This window comes from Mirounga angustirostris, unplaced genomic scaffold, assembly GCF_029215605.1.
Source record: "Mirounga angustirostris isolate CCGP_5_RB_7025 unplaced genomic scaffold, mMirAng1.0.hap1 SCAF_12, whole genome shotgun sequence".
Lineage (NCBI taxonomy): Eukaryota > Metazoa > Chordata > Mammalia > Carnivora > Phocidae > Mirounga > Mirounga angustirostris.
Window position 1 is genome coordinate 33,755,844 of NW_026991720.1, and position 18,481 is coordinate 33,774,324.

Sequence of the window (18,481 nt, forward strand, 5' to 3'; positions counted from 1 at the left end):
TTTATTTTTAAATTATATATACTCCTATAAAACTGTGATTAATTATCACTGAAGCTTAGTTTCTTCTTTATTAGACAAAAGTAAAATAACATAGTAGTTCAAATTTTTTCTTCTTGTCTACGCAGTGTATTACCTATACCAAACTTAGGAGTTCTGCATACACATTAGAGATCCATTGCTTTAATCTGGGGTTAAATTTGTACTAGTACAAAACAAATTTAGTTTTACTTTACAAAATTCCTTGTGTATTAAAACCCACATATTGTTAATATTTCTATAAAGTTCCAGATGTCCATCGGTTGCTGAACTTGACTAGACCCCACTAAACACTCAGAGTGGATTAAGGAAGAAGTGGGATACTGAGGAATAGGGCAGAACTGGAAACATTGTCCTGATTTGGGGCATATAATTTTGTTTAAACTTTAAATCAGGCCAAGGGTATCTGAAGTTTGCCTGTTCAAATAATAGCAACCTATACTTGGTAGATTCTATCTATATTGTATATATATGTGGGATATTTATATGTGGGACATTCTATCTGTATTGTGTCTTGATGTGTTCTATATCTTTTATTCCCTCTCTTTTTTAATTCTGAATTTTAGAAGGGAAGTCAAGTTGGCCACAGAGTCAGGAGGGGAGGGACACTATATGTATGTTGTGGATAACAACTGGTAGGGGCCACGTTTCACTCAGATTTGGGGGACAGTCACATCATTTATCCTCTACTATGCCAAATACCAGGTAGATTTCAAGTTAAATGTTTAGGCAATCAATGACTGTTGAGAGATTTCATCTTTTTTTTTTTTTACAAGGGTGTTGAAGTTGAAAATCTTGGTGATAAAAAGATGTTTGTTGTTTATTTAGTAATTACTATGTATCAAATGCAGTGATGGAAAATTGACCTAAATTATGTCTTTTAATCATTACAATAGCTTTCTCAGAATCAGTAGAGCAGAGTGGTTAAGAGCACTGATCTGGAATCAAAGTGCTGGGTTCGTATGCCTACTCTACCACTTGATGTGACCTTACTTCAGGCTCCTAAATCATTCATTCATTCATTTAACAAATACATACTGCCACATTCTATGAGCCACTCATTCTTCTAGGAACTGGGGATTCAGCAGTAAAGAAAGTAAGCTAAGGGGCACCTGGGTGGCTCAGTCGTTAAGCGTCTGCCTTCGGCTCAGGTCATGATCCCAGGATCTGGGATCAAGCCCCGCATTGGGCTCCCTGCTCCACGGGGAGACTGCTTCTCCATCTCCCACTCCCCCCGCTTGTGTTCCCTTTATTGCTGTATCTCTCTCTGTCAAATAAATTAAAAAAATCTTAAAAAAAAAAAAAGAAAAAGAAAGTAAGCTAAATCCCTCATGGAGCTTAGGTTCTAGTGGTTGGACCCAAAGGTTGATAAGATAAATAGACAAACAAATACATAAAATGTTAGGTGGTGGAAGGTGAGCTTAAAAGTAAATCACAGTAATTTGGATGAAGAAAAGCAGAAGGAAGGTGTTATTTCTGCAGAATGGTCAGGAAAGCCTTTTGGAGAAGGAAGGTGTCCTTTGAGCAGAGATTGAAAAGAAGTATGGACAAGAGCATGTACATATCTGGGGGAAGAAATTTCAGAGAGAGTGAGGAAAAAGTACCAAGGCCCTATGTGGGGAGCTTGACTGGTGTGCTGCAAGGAGAGAAAGGAAGGCAGTGTGTCTAGAAAAGAATGAGCCAGGCAGGGATTGGTAAGGGAAGCCTAGGCGAAGCCCAGATAAACAAGGGTGGGACAAGAGAGCCAAGTAGGAGGTCTTGGCAATAAAGAGAGGATGGTAGTTTTGACGGTTGTAATAAGAGGTATTGTAATAAGAGGTGAACAGGTGGTAGCTACACTTGTGAGCATAGCATAAGGTATAGAGAAGTTGAATCACTATGTTATATATGTGAAACTCATATAAAGTTGTGTTATACTCAATGTTATACATACCTATACTCAAAAAAAAAGAAGTAGTAAGATTCTGAGTACATTTTAAAGGTGCAGCTTTTGGGGTGCTTGGGTGGCTCAGTTGGTTAAGTGTCCAACTCTTGATTTCGGCTCAGGTCATGATCTTGGGGTTGTGATATTGAGCCCTGCATCGGGTACCCCATTTAGCATGGAGTCTGCTTGAGATTCTCTCTCTCCATCTCCCTCTGCCCCTCCCCCTACTCTCTCACTCTCTCTTTAAGTGAATAAATAAAATCTTAAAAAAAAAAGGTGTAGCTATTTGGATTTATTGATGGATTGAATTGGCTTATAAGAAAAAGGAGTAAAGAATGACTCTAAGGTTTTATGGTTTTGGCAAATGGAAGAATGAAGTTGTCCTTTACTGGGTTGGAGGAAACTGGAGGTGGCAGACATGAAGAGCTTGTATATTATTGTGTTTTGACCATGACAAAATTTGACATTCTATCAAATATTCAAAGGGAAATACTGAGTGAGTTGTTGAATATACCCAGAGTTCAGAGTAGTGGTTGGGTTGTCAGTGATTAGTAGTCTTGAAAACCATAGTACTAGGATGATGGTCAACAGGGGAACACTAGGTCCTCCCCACTTTCTCCCCAGTCTTACTTACATGGTAGGATCTTGGCTGTTTCAGAGTCTATACTGATATTTCTAATTTTAATAAAAGCTCAGGAGATTTGTTAGTAGGAAAATAAATATCTGTTCAAATATTATTCCCAGAAATATATCAAATAGTATATTACTCATCCATCACTCTACATCTCAATCAAAAGGGTTGATTTAAATTAAAACTATTTAGCTTACAGACCAAGAGAATTAAATATTATCAATAAAATAGACACATTTATATGTATTTTTGGCATAAATTTCTACTCTTCAGTCCTACTCTGTTTTATGATGAATCGTTTCCTTTTTTATATTTTTCAATATTCCCTTTGCTTATTTTTTCTAATATTCCTAACTTTTACATGTGCATCTTTATTTGTATAATAATTCACTTTACATTTTCTCTTCAACTTTCTTTAGAGTTCTATCCAATTCTCACTTAGGCTCTCAAATGTTTTTATGCCCTTAACACTTCCTCTTCTGTCTTCTTTTCTGTTCAATTTCAACCTTCAGCAAGTGGTGACATTTAGCTTGGAGAAGGGCAGGACAGAGTTGTGACTTAAAGCTCTCAATTCACTCTATAAGCATTTGTGGAATAAGACTCTTAGTATAATATGCATTTAATATAGAGATCATTAATTCACTGTCTTTTTGATGACTCAAGTCTACTTGGGAAAACATAATGTTCCTGGATGAAAAAAAAAACCAGAGGAAAACTACATGGCAATGTGGAAATAATGGCAACATTTTATGGTAAAAGCTATACACACAAATACTGAGGTGCTACTGAGTTCTGCGGTGGGATACTTCTTTATCTAACGAAGGTTTACATAATGTTAATATATTTTCCATTACCTCCAATTATGAGAAGGCATGAAGGTGTGATGTGAAAAACATTAAATAACAGGTGAGGCAGGGGTGCTGACCAATCAGGCTCATTTATGGTGGGTGTCATTTATGAAATGCAAATTAACACCATCATGTGATACCACTCCTCACCTGTTAGAATGTCTCTTTAAAAAACACTGTTGAGGATGTGAAACAACTGAAATTCTCATATATACCTGGTGCAAATGCAAAATTATGCAGCCACTATAGAAAGCAGTTTGACAGTTTCTCATGAAGTTAAATCTACATTTACCATACAGTCTGGCAGTTCCAGTCCTAGATATTTACCTAAGAGATGAAAACTTGTATTTATACAAATTCTTTTTTTTTTTTTTTAGTTTAAATTCAGTTAGCCAACATATAGTACATCATTAGTTTTTGATGTAGTGTTCAGTGATTCATTCGTTGCATATAACACCTAGTGCTTATCACATCACATGCCCTCCTTAATACTCATCACCCAGTTACCCCATCCCCCCACCCACCTCCCTTTCTGCAACCCTCAGTTTGTTTCCTGGAGTCAGGAGTCTCTCACGATTTGTCTTCCTCTCTGATTTCTTCCCATTCAGTTTTCCCTCTCTCCCCATATGATCCTCTGCACTATTCCTTATTTTCTACCTATGAATGAAACCATGTGATAATTGTCTTTCTCTGCTTGACTTATTTCACTTAGCATAATCCCCTCCAGTTCCATCCATGTAGATGTAAGTGGTAGGCATACATCCTTTCTAAAGGCTGAGTAATATTCCATTGTATATATGAACCACATCTTCTTTATCCATTCTTCTGTTGAAGGACATCTCGGCTCCTTCCACAGTTTGGCTATCGTGGACATTGCTGCTATGAACATTGGGGTGCATGTACCCCTTCTTCTCACTACATCTGTATCTTTGGGGTAAATACCCAGTAGTGTAATTGCTGGGTTGTAGGGTAGCTCTATTTTTAACTTCTTGAGGAAGCTCCATACTGTTTTCCAGAGTTGCTGTCACACAAATTCTTGTAAGTGAAAGTGTATGGTGGCCTTATTTATAAGTGCCCCAAATTGTAAAAATCAAAATGTCCTTTAATCGGATGAACTCTGGTGCATCTATGCAATGAAATATAAAATAAAAAAGAATTACTGGTACATACAACGGCATGGATGCATGTCAGTGCATTATGCTTAGTGAAAGAAGCCAGATTCAAAAAGCTACTTTATAGTATGTGGTGATTCTACTCTGACATTCTGAGAAGGCAAAACTATAGGCACAAAAAAACATACCAGAATTGCCAGGAGCTTTGGGTTTGGTGAGAGATAAATAGGCATGGGAAATTTGGGAGGGTGATGAAACTATTTTTATTTTGGTTTTAGTGATGGTTACATGACTATATGTGTTTGTCAACATTCATAGAATTAGACACTAAAAAAGGTAAATTTTATTGTATAATAAATTATACCTCAAAAAAACTATTTTAAAAAATATAAAAAAAAGGAAAAGCTATTTTTCAAATATGGTGATCAGGTGTTTTGGAGTTAGTTTTAGTTTGAACGTCTATTGGGAGGATAATACCTCATGTGCCCTGGAATTAATTCTCTATTTCATTTTTATCATAGAAAAGTTGTTTTGTTTGACCTAGTATGTAGTTTTAGGAGGAATTCACCTACAATAATGGGGGAAGTCAAGGACACCTTCCTATATGTGCTGATATTCCTGAAGATAATAGGATATAAGATTAAGCAGTGCTAAACTATACTATGTACTGAGTATCTCCTTCATGTAAAGTGTTTCATATATAATCTCAATTACTTTGGAACAGTCCTGTAAGATGGGTATCATTATTATCATGTCTACTGATGTGAGCACCGTTTTAGAGAATTTAAGTATTTTCCTACAACATGGATGAGCCAGGATTCAAACAAATGTTTTTGACTCCACAGTTCATGTTCTTTCTCTGACACTATCCTGTCTCCTAGGTAATTCCCACAAAGGTCTACAGAAAGAGAAAATAGTCTAAGTTTGAATTATTTTATACTTTTGCTTGAGTTATTAAAATACTGAATTTTCCTTCTCAAAAACTGAGGCTACTCCATAAAATATTGAGCACTTATCCAGCCAGTCAAGGCATGACAATTTGATTCCAAGTTAATCCCCCACTTCCCCTTTGCACCTGTGCTCAAAATGATACTTTTTTTGGTGGGATCTTTGCCAGTCTTTCTGGGTCTCTTTCAAGATGTATTTCGAAAGTGGAAAAAAATCTGAATTATTATACAACGCAAGATAATTATATAATTATTTAGATATATTTCTTACATACTCTGAGTCCTTTAAGGACCATATCCCCTCTAAATAACCATAAACTCTTGAAAGACAAGAGCTGTCTTTATAATTTCTGATAGATCGGCTCCAAAACTCTCCACCTAGAGATGTTCAATAAACTTTTTTTTGAAAGAATAAAGGAATGAATGAATGAATGAATGAATAAAAATGGCAACAGAGAATAGAGGTAAAAAGCTTTGGAGTTGAATGTATCCAAGACCCAGCTATTCCATTTGCTATTTGTTTCTCTTTGAGTTATTTAACCTTGCTAAGACTCACTTTTCTTTACTATAAAATGAAGATAATAATAATACCTATCAGTTGTTAGTTGTGAGGATTAAATGAGAAAAAGTATTTAATGTGCTTAGAACAGTGGCAAACATGGTAAGTGGTCAAGGAACAATGTTTATTCATAATATTAGTATAATTCTGTCCTATTCTCTAGTGTGTCATTAGTTACAAAAGTTATAAATTAATAATATTTAGGTGTCTCCCCAAACTTTATTTATTCTCTTAATTCTCCTACGTCCTGACACTCATGCATAACTTAGGGTATGTGATCCTGTGAGTAGAATGATTCAGTTCAGTTTTTAAGTCGTTTTCCTTGAATTGAAAGGGGGGTGGTTCCAAGGGAAAGAATAAGTTGGGTTGATGGCTTGGGGTTTTTCATACATTTCCACCTCTGCTATCATCAATTTTATGTAGTGAGAAATTTAAAAAAAGGATTATTTTGAAGTAGAAATAGCATTAAATTCTGTAAAATAAGTAACAGGAAAATTATTGTCAGTTATTTATTTCTGAGATTAATGATTGGTGACTCCCAAGTATGGGTCAAGCATGAGCTAAAGCAATTTCTGGGTTTATGCCTATTAAATTAGTGTCAGAGGAGTGGGCATATATAAAGAACCAGTTTTCAAGAGAGCCTGAAGAGGCTCTGAAGGAAGAACTTGTTCTGATGGAAGGGAAAGCTAGCCAGCAAGCTTTTGCCAGACACAAGGCCTTTGAGTCTAAAAGGAGAGGCTCTCTTTGAGTAAGCATTGTAAATATTCTTTGGATTTGCCTTTCAGTTTAGTCAATAAGTCTGAGTCCATCTGAGGAAACAGGGATGGAGGCAGAGTGGCTGTAATTAACAACAGAAAAAATTGTTTCGTGTAAAGTGAAAATACCACCAAGCTTCATCGCATTGGCTTGAGACAATTCAGTTTCATTTTGTGTTCTCAAAACTTTCAGCAGATCAATAGCAGTTGGGCTGCTAAATAAAAATCAGGCTGTGGCTGATGGGAACTGAGAATTAGAAGAGCAAAGTGGTGACTATGTCACATGCTGAATGCGAGGCTGTGCTCTGGAATAGATGCTCTTGGGGAGATTCTCTTGGGACTCCACTTTCTCAAGGGACTAGATAGGAAGCATAAATAAAACACAGGTCCACACATTACATTGGGAGTTTTGTTTAAGAGAATGGCATAGTGTTACCAGTGAGCTGTTGTTATATAAAAAAATGGCACTACCTATTAGTCGTTAGGTGGACATACCTTGTGAGGTGCACTAGTTTTGATCTTTTAACCAGCAAGTGTTTTCCCCGTTGGTCAGAGTGATTTCTGTTTCCATGGAACAAAGAGTAGCTTACATAGCCCATACAAATTGTGACTCCAGCCATTTTGCACTTGAACCAACTCAGCTAACTGGTCACAGCCAAGGCAGCAACCCAGTTAGTAAAATAAAGGCAATGCTTGAAAGTTGTGGTAAGAAATTATAGTGATCCTATATAGTTGGGTGTCCATTCAGTCTGTACAGAAAAGGCAAGGAGACAAAATATTGTTGAAAAAAAGCCTAAAGCAAGTAATTAGTAGCAGGGGAAGGCAATGGCACATTCAGATTATTACACTTCACTTTGTATTGGTATCAGCTTCTGAATATTTCAGCAGCATTCATTTACATACCCACTGAGGATTGCTGAGCAGAAATTACCCTTTGTTCTCAGGCATAGAATTCCATGGGGTTACAAGTTATATCTAGACTTTGGCCCCTTCAAATAGAAAGAGCTTTGTGATGATATGTTGAATGATATGTAATCTTCACTTTTGTTAAGTAAAACCACAGGATTTTCCTACAGAATCATTTGTAAGTGTCCACATCATGAGAATCAAAAAACTGTCTATTGTGAAGATGCTACTTGATGAGAATATTTTAAAAGTAGTTGTGAAATGTAATTTGTGGCATCTGTATTTAAATATTTGTCACACTCATCTCCTCCCATCCTTTTCTAGTACTACCACTCAAGCTCAGAGAAGGTAAATGTTCTTCCCGAGGTCACACAGTTTGTAATTGAGGAACTGCAAACCAGGTCTGCGTGAGCCCACTGCATCTCCCTACTCAGGCTTGGTCAATCAGTGGCTTGTGAGGGACTACAATGAAGTCCAGGTGTCTGAGTCAAGTTGTTCTTAGGTGACTAAATGGGTATTAAATGCCACATATGTGATCTACTGTTAATAACCATCTAGACATTGCATTTGGTTATTTGGATAGGAAAAAAGCCCTAAAAAGCAAGTTTTAAACTTCATACACATATACTAGATAAAACTGAGTTGATAAAGAATGGGAAGACTGAATAGAGAGGGAAAATATTCCCCCAGAGAACTTTCTAAATCACTAAAGTGTCTTTTTCAAGCCATATTCTTACCTCTTTCGACCCTTGCTCCACAGTCTCCTCAAAGACCCTCTGCCAGGCAATTTCAGATGTATTATAAACATACTCTTGTGAACAAGAGCAATAATTCTCCTCGATGTGGGGCCCTGCTGCTGATGACAATCAGCCCCAGGTAGCCTTTCACTTACCAATCGCTGTTGGCTCCAAAATAAGTTTTGAAAAAAGTGAATCGGAGCTTAGGATCCAAATGATAAGTAAAATGAAGGAATGCTTGTGTTTTCACAGCTTGTATTTTTGAGGTGGTCAAAAGTCACTGAGCTGACCCACCCCTGAGAGCCCTCATCATTGCATTCATCTATTAACAACCATTCCTATTTGAGTTCAAGCTGCTGACCTTTTCTCTAGAGTCATGTTTGAAGATTAGCCTTGTAGTGAGGCTAATAGCAATTCCTCCAAAATAAACCACAACCTATATTTCCTTGTTATTCTGTTTTAAGGTTTTGGCTAGTTTATTAAAGTTTTGACATCTGGAAGAGGGCATAACTTAAACTTCACATTGGAAGCACCTATTAAACGAATACAATAGGGGCATTACGATTTTTTAGAGATGTGAATTGGAAAGAAGATTTTCTCCCTAGCTGAAGCATGTTTTGGTCGTTGATGTACTTAGATGGTTACTAGTAATCAAAGATAATAAAGACTTTAGTCTGACACCAGAATTAAATTAACAAAATTTAAAGCCATCTAGTATCAGGCCAGGATAGCTAGAATTTACTCAGGAAATTTTGGTGAATCTCTGTGCACTACACCATCATTGCAAGCAATGGATTAGATCCTAAATTGTGCTAGCTCTTCCTACCTCTCAAAATTTTTCATTCTTGTTGGTAGAAAATATGAGGGCCTAGAGAACTATAGGATGAAACAGTGACAACAAATGAGTTAGATGTGTAACAAAGAACTCAGAGAAGAAAAGACATTTTGGCTTGGGTTGTAAGGTGAATTTCATGGGGGGTGGCATAAGATAGAACTTAGCTTACAATGAGTGGAAATTTTAATTTTAAAATAATTCAAAAACATTTCTATTTTGTGTGCTCAGTATGTTCAGAAGTACATACTGTATACTGTGCATGACCACAAAGTTAGATATTGAAGTTTAGGAAACACTGCTTTGAAAACATAGAGAATTATAGAAGAATACCTAAATCTGATTGGTGAGTCAGTGAAAGTTTCAAAGTAAAATGTTGTTTGTGCTGAGTCTTGAAAGGTTGGTAGGCCTTTAGCAAGTGGGCAAGAGTGTAAAACCATTTTAAGCTACTTTGACATCAATAAAATAGACTTAAGTTCATGAACTAAACATCTGCCCAGGAGAAACTTAGATCATCTATTCACTGGAAGGAAAAATGTTAAAGTCCTCTCTTACTTTCATAGGCTTTCTTTGAAGGAGATTTCATAAGTGCCCACCCACCCATTCCCATATTTCTCCACAATACAAGCATACATACTCTTTGTTGGAACATTCACACTTTGGTTGCAAATCTAAAGTTGAATTATCCATTTCCTTTTTGATTGATTACTTGTGCAAGTAAGTAGTAAAGGTAGGGAATAAAGGATCACCACCAAAGAAGCTTTTATTTTGGTTTGAAATATAATCTGGACTTTTCTGTAGCGACTGAATGGGCTAGAAATCACATCCTTCTAGAGGTCACTGTTCACGTGAGTCTGTGCATCCAGAGCTCCTGCTGACTGACAGCAGTTGGAGAGTGGCTACACAGAGGGGGAAAAGTCAGTTTGTATTTTAACTGGATATAATACATGAAGTAAGCCCACAAATGCATTTAGACTTTTAAAAACATTTTCAAAGATCAAAACAAACCATAACTACCTGGATTTGAATGTGAGGAATGTTTGGAATATGTGTTTTTATACTAACCAATAACCCCCAAAGTCTGTGTGCTTATATGAATAATATGTTCATATAGAGTAGCACAGGGATACTTATTCTCATTATTATATATTAAGGTGACACAAACAGCTTTTTGCTGTTGACTGTCAGAGTGTTTTATTGAAAGCTTGTACTCTACTGAAGAAAGCAAGGTCAGTGCTGGGGTAAATTTTTGGCATATTATTTAAACTTCTGAGAGGGTGAATGCCGTTTAGAAATAATGTGGTTTTTATTAAATAAATACATCTAATAATATTAAGGTGCTATTTCAATGTTAAGAACAGACAAAGCCAATCTTAGGTACTAAGAGTTGGGGGCAGAAGGTTGGGGTCATGATGGAGAAGGAGTTGAGCACTGGTTAAGGCTAACACTGAGCACAGGAAAAAATGAAAAATAAAACTCCCCTCTATTTCTGTATTGGAGGATTTTTTTTGTTGTTGTTGTTTAAATTCCCCTTTGCTTTACTGAGTTTTCAGCAGAGTGGGGTATCTAACTTGAATTCATTTCTAGTATGGAATGGAAACGATTTTCTTTAGACAGATACGAAAATAGGACTTTGTTTTTAATAAGTTAGTGAAGATTGACAAAAGTTATAAAGGTAAAAACGGGATAATTGTTATTGTAATTTAGTATGTCAGGAAATTCTAATGTAGATTTTGAAATGTTTAAATTTATTTCTGTATTTTCTTAAATTATCATAAGCTAATGAATAAATTGTTATCTTTTTAATCGATCTAAAATTCACAACCATGGAGAAACCCACTAAAGCCTAGAATTTTTATGTATTTACCTTATTTTAAAATAAGAAAAAATTCTTTATCCCAAGAGAAAACATTTGAAATCTTATTAATATTATCCCCACAGCACCTTTTTCTATTCAGTAGCTCTAAATTAATAATAGTTGCATAATTTAGTTTTAAATTTAAAAAACATAATAATAGCTCTCTTTTACCAAAAAATGTTTTAGGTATATTTAATTGAAACCAAAATTCTAATTTTGAGAGCCTTGCAAATTGAAATTACATGAGATTGATATTTACATCCCAACATACACTGAAGTCCTTACAAGAGAACTGTGGTTTACCCATTTGATATTTGTTATCAATATAGTTTTGGTAACAGAGGGAATATGTTTGCTTTTTTGAGGTAGTTAGATACCAAAGACCAGGGACACCTGGTAAGACAAAAGTCTCATAATAACTAAAGGAAAATAATAAATAGTGAGAATCTTTATTCCTGGCAAAGGGCTATAGTTGATTCAAACTGTATTATGGAATGATGAAGTAACACATGTGAGGAGTTTAGACATTGAAAAGCAGTATGTTGTTCTTAGACATTTTCTGTTAGCAAATTGGCCTGGGAGGGAGGAAAGGAGGAAAAAAGAAAGGAAGAAAAGAAATGCACAGATTGATGTAGAATTTCTTACACTGAAGGTTTATAATTTCTAAAAGTCCTAGAAAACATCTTGGGGTGTTCTGGGGAAGGCAACAATGTGATTTGACCTTGGACAGTTGGGTGAATCATTGGTAATTCTCCATGTAATTATAACTGTGACCTGATCTTTATTGCTCCATGTTATCCCCACTTAATTTCTATAGGTTTCTCACCATTCCTCATAGTACCTCAATTCTGAGCTAAAAAAGAGAAATACTATTTTTATTCTCTTCTTTTAAATCCTGACATTTTTTTTTTTCTTTTGTGATACTTTTCCTTTCTCCAAACGTACACCCTGAAATGATCCTTGACATGGCTGGTGCACCACTTTACAGATAACTCACATCTCTCGGTCTTTGCAGCATGCTAGACATGTTACATAATAATGTTTTCCATTAGAATGTTTAGAATATTTTTAAGTTATATTATTATTTAATTTTTATTTGCTCTTTTAAGAGAGAGTGAAAGAAAAACATTTTAGCTCTATTAATTTAATCTTTACTTAGCCTGCTTTGTTTCTTTAATTTTCTTAATATCTTTATCTTTAAAAAAAACAACAAAAACCTGCGGCTCTTATTTATGTTTCCTTTCTTCAAAAGTGGAACTACAATTCTCAGGTAGCTTAGATTTTCTTTTCTAAATTATTTCTACCCCTTCTTTACTCTTCCTCCACTCCATATATAGTCAGTAAGCAAGAACTCTTCTGTTTCATTAGTAGTCTCACATCTCTGTCTGGTTCTCCTTTCCACTGTCACTGCCTGAGGACAGCCCCTCATTAATTCTCCTAGGCATTTTCCAAATGTTTTCTAATGTGTCTTTACAAGTAACACGCCTCTGCCAAAAAAAAAAAAAAAAAAATCCTGGTCAGTGAATTATTTCAGAATTTCCTATTGAATTGTCTCTTGCACCCCTGTATATCCTCTATTCCAGTGATTTCTAAACATTAAAAAAAATTTGATAGTAAGGATTTTCTCATTGTGATTTGGTTTATCTATGAATATAGATTTTTATGCATACATCTGTATTAATATCTGTATTAATATGTTATCTCTGAAAAATCATTCATGAAATAATATTTATCCTTACTGCCTGGGATGAACTCTCAGTTTTGTTTTCTGCTTTATTCCTCTCCATTCTCTTCTAATATATAATTAATCTTCATTATTAATGGATTCTGTACTTGCAGCTTTGCTGAAACCCTAAAATTTGTTTGTAAGCCCAAAATCAATACTCATCGTGCTTTCATAGTCCTTTGTGGACATGTGTATGCACAGCATGGTGAAAAATTTGAGTCACCAGATAGGCACATATCAGCTGAGGTTAAAGTGAGACGTACTGCTGTCTTGGTTTTAACTCTCATACTGTAATAGTTATTCATACTTTTGCGCTATTTGTCAGTGGTTTTGCTGTTTTGTTATTTATCTATTTCATTTGTGTATAGTTGACACACCATTACATTAGTTTCAGGTGTATAACGTAGTGATTCAACTTCTCTGTACATTGTGCTATGCTCACCATATGTGTAGCTACCATCTATCACCATACAACACTATTGCAGTGTCATTGAGTATATTCCCTATGCTGCATCTTTTATTTTGCTGTTTTAAATGGCCCCCAGCATAGTTGTGAAGCACTGTCTAGTGTTCCTAAACACAAAAAGACTCTGATGTGCCTTACTGTGATGTGAGAAAATACGTGTTAGATAAATGTAGTTCAGGCATGAGTTATAGTTCTGATGGCCATGGGTTCAATGTTAATGAATCAGCAATATGGTTTAAATAAGGTGTGTTTAAAAAGAAGCACACATAAAACAAGGTTATGTATTGATAGTTTTATGAAAATGTGGTCAGAGGCTCATAGGTACCTAATCCTGTGTGTCCCCTAGGAGCCGTGATTCAGTATTTGCTAATTTCCTTGTTTGCAGGGACTCTATAGAATGTGACTACTGTGCATAACAAAAAACTGACTGTATTGTATTTCAAGGTAAAAAATTCTGGTCAGGACCCAGGGAAGTTATTTCATGGGCTGACCTACGATTTGTAAAACACTGTCTCACATGAATCATTCCTCTCAAAGTTTACTACTAAGGACAGCTTTGTTTTTCAGGAGCAAATTGTAACTATGTTTTCTTCTCTGGAGATTTGTAACTTGCTGCTTTGTACTTTTTACCTTGCCTGCTAGGAAACTTAATGAGGATTTTATGCCTAGTTATAGCAATAGTATTCTTGATGTTGGAATGCATGCTTTTCTGTTTTAGCCCTGGTTTCTTTCTTTATTTCTACTACATTATTTTTGTTTGATTTCTCCTTTTTGTATAGAGTCTTGAAACTTCTTGGGAGAAAAGATAGAAATGAATAAAAGAATTAATGAATAAGTAAATAATTGAAACAAGTAATCCTGGAACAAAGATGTAGAGATAAGAGGTTATCTTTTTAGTAGAGGCTTTAAAATATAACATTATTGTCAAATGCTTTATAGTATGTGTTCTCCTTATTAAGTTGATTTTTTAAATGTGTTGTGTGTTAAAAATATTCTTTGTGAAGATGAAGTAGAGGGTTTTCTGAAATGTCAGGATAATTAAGTAAAGCTTAACAACTTATGATAACAGTGTAAGAAAATTACAAATGTATGTTAACATGCTCCCTTCTAGGATCATCTGTCTTTTCATTATTATGTGAATAGTCACCAATATAGATGCTATAAAAAATTCTTGCTATTCCTTAGTAATAGCAAAGCCAGTGTAGTATGGATAATTAAATCATCAATAGTGAGCATCTAGTCATAACCAATAATTTTAATATTTTTGCTTAACTTACTCACTGGTGTTGTTCAGCCTTCCTTCCTACATCTCTGTGTCTATTAATGAAGGTAATCCTAAATAATCAAGAATTGCTGTATGAGATTTCAAACTAAGTGAAAGTTTGTGTACTTTCATCACTTAACCAAATTTAATGTGTTTTATGGATTGTTTCCGTGAAGAAAAAAAGGATAATAGATTCATGAATCTTAAAATCCTAAGATTACATTTCGTCACTATGTGTGAAAAAAGTTATAACAGTTTGTGGAAAAAAGTGATATAGGATATGCTGTGTGAGTATATTCTCCTAACATGCATTTAATATCACAGTTGAGGAAACCTCTGCTTTTAAAAATAATTGGCATGTCTTCTGATACTGTAACTTTAGTTTGTTGTGTTTTAGCTTCATGTCTTTCAATAAAACTTTTTAGTTTTTTTTATAAAAAATAATAATTGGCAGTGTTCCAAAATCTGCTAAAGGATATATCTCCTAAGAGATCTACAATTTAAAAGGTCCTCTCAAAATAATCTTTTTTATAGTTTATCTCTAGTTTTTTTTTTAACAAGGAATTAGATTTTTTAAAATTTTAATTTACTAAAGAATTGAGAATGTTACAACTCAAGGTCTGTTTTTAAGTCATATACCAATATTTCCCAAGATATAATCTTCAACATTTTCAGAAAACTTGGTAAACATCAGTTTGATGAGTACCTCGCATTTGTTGTATCAGTCTGTTAGTGAATTGTCCAAAGACAAGTACATATACATATTTACTAGCAGGATGATGGTTCATCATTTTGTATCCATTCACCTCCTTATATAGCTATATTTGTGTATAAGGAACCCACCTACAAATCATAAGCATGTACTATAAAGTGACTTAAGAGTCAAGTATGGTGAATTTTGGTTTGAAAAACTGGAATAGGAATTGATAAACATTACTTATTACCAGTGAATCTCATTATCTGTGCTAATGAAAAGTATGTTTTGGGTTAATTACTAAGAATGGTTTCTGATTATTAGCAGCAGCTCTGATCCATGCTTAAAGTAGAAATCTTCTTTAAAAAGTGATTCATATAAATCATATGAATATTTACTCATGTATGTTAATCTGACCATGAGAGCATCAAACTGTAATGATGATTATATTCTTGTAGTTGACAGTTCTACAAAGGCCTTGTTTCATTATTTTATATTGGAAAAATCTAATTTTACCATTTTGGGGAAGAGATAAAAAGCTCTTTTTTATTATTAAAGACTTGTTAAAGAATATTAATCAGCAAGCCACATTTGTATCCCTAATGTATCAGCAATGCATCTGAAATATATGAGAGGTGCAAAACATGGGGATTAAACCCCTGGATTCTAGAGCCAGCGGCTTGGGTTCAAGTCCCAGTTCCACAAGTCACTATCCCTGTGACCTTGGACAGGGAGCTTAACCTGTTTCTTAGTTTAACTCCTTTGCAAAATAGGGATCATTATAGGATATCTGTCTTGCAAAGTTGTTATGAAGAGTAAATGAGTTAGTATTCAAAAGTAGTCAGAATAGAACCGGGTGACATAGGAATCTACATATATGTGTTTAAGTAAATAAATAACTGGATGAGAGTATTTATAACCCTTCAGATAAGAGATGCTTATTGCAATGTTAAAAAATGCGTGGCATTTTAAAACTGTGAATAAAACTCAGAGATCATGTAGAAACAGTGGTTTTGATTTTTTAAACAGTATTACCCTCCCCCACCTTTTTTTCTATTTATAAATGAAATCATATGGGGAAGTGCAAAATAGAAAACAAATAGAAATTATTGAAATGGGACAGAGACCTGGGTCTTTGCCTATGCTGCTTTTGGTTACTTTTCTTATAGGCCTCTGAGTTATGCCATAGACTCCAGAGTTTCTAAGGATGAAAGTTTAAAAATCCCTGATTTTTTATTATAGCCACCTTTTATAGATGAACTAACTGAGACTTGAAGTTGGTAAATGGTTTACTTTCAAGTTAATACAGTTTATTGGTCTAAAGCAAACATTAAAAACCAAGGATTTTTTGTCTGTAGCACACTCACTCAGTCCCATGACTCTCTCAAAGCCCCAGATGGTTTGAGCCCTTACTGGGCAAAATGAGGACATATTTTACTCTTTAATTGCCAGGTGATCCCGGTGTCTTACTTTAGAGACATGTCTTCTGACATATTACTACAGCTAAATGCCTCTCTCTCGCAGTCTATCGTTATGGCCCATATAAAAGGAAAAATAATTTTTAACTTCCTTATTTGCTTGTCACTTGAATAAGGCTTCCCATGTGCAAACTAATTAAGACCAAGTCAACACAGTGTTAAAAATATATTAAATGTGAATTTTACCAGTGATAGAGGATGATGCTAGCATTTAGGAAAGGGATGGACATTCAGATTATAGCTTATATCTACACAGCACTTCATGCTATACAAAATGTCTGCACAATCACAATAATAAGACCCAAATATTCTAGTTAAGGGAACAGAGGCTTCCAAAGATTGCGGGAGTTAATACAGGAAGCAGATAAAGAGACAAGATTTGAGTTGGGCTCAGATCTAGTTGAGCTCAATTTCATGCCCTTTTTAAAGACTTTAACAATTGATGTCTCTTTGTCTGTTTTTGATTGCTAAGTAATTATATAAAAATCAACTTGTATAAGTGATTGGAGATAAGGTAAAATATTAGTTATAGCACAGGCCAATATTAAGTTTTAGAGAAGAACCTAAATTTTATAGTACTGAGAAAGTGTTTTTGAATGCAAAGAGATTGTTAAATATTTCTTATTCTTGATATGTACAGTTAACATTATTTTATAATATATTTCTCTTCTTTGGGCCTCATACAACTTAATGTATCATACAACAGTCTCAGGGTCAAGAAATATATGGTGGCCACTAATAGCTATTTCACAGATTTAATATTAAGTGAGATACTTAATGATATGATGAATTTTTGATTATTAGAATTTCTGAAGTTGGAGAAAAACAAAACAATACTAATAGGACCATTGAACCATTAGTTACACCATATTTGAATAAGCCTTAATCTTGGACTGTGAATAGGTTAAGGATTGTGGCAGTATATCTATAACTTACTAGCCTCTGTGTGGTCATAAAAATTTGGCTGAATACTGCTTTTTAAATAGAACAAAGTGACATGAGAAAAAAAGGTGTGTACTATCAGCTGCTCTTCCCTTAATAGGATTCTCTGGTGTGCAAATCACTACAGTGGAATGATGCAGTGGGGCATACGGACAATGAATCAGGTAATAAATTGAGTGTAACACTAATTATATTCACTATGAACTGAAATATATACATTTGATGACCATGATGGCACATCAGTATTCAAAGCCCAAGGTGAAAAATGCATTTCAACTTCTCTTTATGAAAACTCAACAGACTGCTAGAGACTGTGTCTGGCATCAAATTCTATATATCTACCTGTGTTTTCAGTGTGGAAACCCAATTCCTAAAGGAAAGGTCATTATCATTATTAAGTTTTATAAGAAAATCAGTACGTACTAGTATCTATTTAATAACGGAGACATCATGAATGTCATACTTAACACAAGTTTCAGAATGCTAATAACTCCTAACGTGTATCCCTGTCTCAAGTTGAAGTCAGTATTGGAGATTTTATATTACCTGCTCTGCCTAAAAGCATTAAAAAGTATTTCTGTAATAGCTAGGCAAGAAAAAAAAAAAAGTGACGTTTTACAACTTTGCCTAAATTTTGGTTCAATTTCAAAGCTGATAATAGTTAAGTCATATGACATTAGCATTGGCCTAAATTAAACAAAGGGATTTTTTTTTTTAGGATTTTATTTATTTATTTGTAAGAGAGAGAGAGCACAAGCAGGGGGAG